Source organism: Cyprinodon variegatus, unplaced genomic scaffold (assembly GCF_000732505.1).
Source record: "Cyprinodon variegatus isolate N-32 unplaced genomic scaffold, C_variegatus-1.0 Scaffold254, whole genome shotgun sequence".
Taxonomy (NCBI): domain Eukaryota; kingdom Metazoa; phylum Chordata; class Actinopteri; order Cyprinodontiformes; family Cyprinodontidae; genus Cyprinodon; species Cyprinodon variegatus.
In genome coordinates this window covers 746,793-749,087 of record NW_015150707.1, presented here as the reverse complement: position 1 = coordinate 749,087, position 2,295 = coordinate 746,793, and positions in this window count along the sequence as shown.

Sequence of the window (2,295 nt, the reverse complement as noted above, 5' to 3'; positions counted from 1 at the left end):
TTAAACACATCATCAGTTTTACTAGCCCTGACAGGCTGACTTATTTCAGTTTCACTTATGTCATTCCATGTCCTCTCGTGAAGGAAATTGATTTTATCTCCATAATTTAGAGTCACTCTAAACATCTCCAAGTAATAGATTTGGTCACAGAATGCACACATTAACAAACACACTAAAACCTGAAAAGTCCTTTTTCAATTTACCTTTAAAAAAAATGTTCTTATTACAGATACATTAAAGTTACTTTTACAAAACCCAATGTATTTCAGCTGAGCAAACATTATTTTTTTTGTTTAATCAACCTGTGCTTTTTTTTAAAGCACACAGTCAATCAAAGTTACTTATTAAACAGTCAACGCTAATGATTCATCCATTAATCATATTACATTAATAAAAATGAACCGAATTCACATGTCAGATGTGTAAACTCATGGAAAGTTTAGCACACACATGTAAATGCTCAGTATGTACTCAATGTGTGCGAACGTGCAGCGTCTGCTGTCTCTTGAAATTGGCACACAACAGCAGTGTTTTTCAGTCTTTATGAAATGGGGAATGAACCCCATTGTAAAGTATTAAGGTTTCATGGGACAAGCATAGGTGATTTAATAGAGCGATTTATGACCATAAAACATGGCACATGAGCTCCTGCAATAATACCCAAACATGCCTTTCCACTCTCCCAGAGGGAACACATGTGCATCTCATCACTGCAAGACAAAAAAAATGTGCTTTAAGGCCAGAATTAGGATAGATTCTTGCATTTCTGGGGGCTAAGTCTATTGTTTAAGTCAAACTGAAACTCAGAATGAAGTGCCTCTATAAATCTGGTAAACTCAGATAACCTCTGCAACCAAACTGTTTAACTGTAAGGAAAACAGGCACTGCTCAGTAAATCCTGCCTAGTAACAAATATCCCCTGAGAGGCTGTTCCACTTTCATGTTATAATTTCAGAACTAAGAGTTGCTTAACAAAGTGAGAAATGCACACTTGAGACTGGACTGGTGTGCTAGACACCCATAACAATAGGTTCAATTTAAGGGATGCATGCAGAAGAGGAATCACAGAGGAGTTGTGGGCATTGTACTTGTAACTTTGTGGGTGCTGATTTAAGGAATAACTGTCTGGCAGATAGACAGGAACAGACAAGCAGTCATGCAGCCAGGCCGTCAACTGAGCAAAAACAGGGAGAGGAGGGGGAAAAAGGCGAGCTTAAAGCAGCTGGAGATTCTTTGCAACATCTCAAGATGTAACAAATCATTTGCAGGGCGCACAAAGTTTAAGCAATATAAAAATACCTCAGAATTTGCCCAAAGGCAAATTCACTGACAGAAGGCCAAAAAAAGCGTACGAGAGTTTTAAGAAAAAAACAACAAAGTAAATTCTTTAGCCACATATATGTTTGATAAAATGTTTTTTATTGATATTAAAAATGAAAGTACATGAATTGTGCATTTCGGACGATCTAGCGTGCAGAGATTAAATCAATAAAATACACAGGCTTGAGTGAGCTGCTGACACAGAAAATGTTGCCTTCGTTATCTCTTCATTTGCAGCGAAAAGAAGTGGTTGTCTTTCACGCCATTCATAACAACACTAGAGTAGCCTGTTTGAACAATACAATAGTGAATGAATGCAGTCCTAGCAGGAAAAATATAAAATATAATAATAATATAACATTTATTATAATTGCACTGCCTGCTTTTGTTGCACAACTGAAGTAGAATATAATCAGACACTTTGATCTCTCAAACAAAAATAAGACGTAAAGTGTTCTCTCCACTCTACGCCACAGTACTTAATGGCGAGCATCCATTTAGTCTTAGTTCAGGTCGGGCTGTGTGACCCAGACAAGGAGAGATGAAAACTCAACCATGGCACCAATATACCTTGTTTTTCTTTGTTGTTGTCTTTTTTCCTAACATGGCCCAGTCAGTGGTTTGTCAACAGAAAACAGCAGCATTGTGACCAGATAGGGGTAGCAAAGAGAAGGAGATTATCACTTTAACTCAGCAGCAACTCCACTTCTTATCCTGAGTGCCTCAGAAATGGTTCAGTGTGATAGCCCTTCATCAAATGGTAATGGATGCATTAGTGGGTGATTATGAGGAGTGAATGTAACCCAAGACCTTCTGCATGCCATAGAGAACGAAAGAAAGAAAGACAGAAAGACAGAAAGAAAGAAAGAAAGAAAGAAAGAAAGAAAGAAAGAAAGAAAGAAAGAAAGAAAGAAAGAAAGAAAGAAAGAAAGAAAGAAAGACAGATACAGACAGACAGACAGACAGACAGACAGA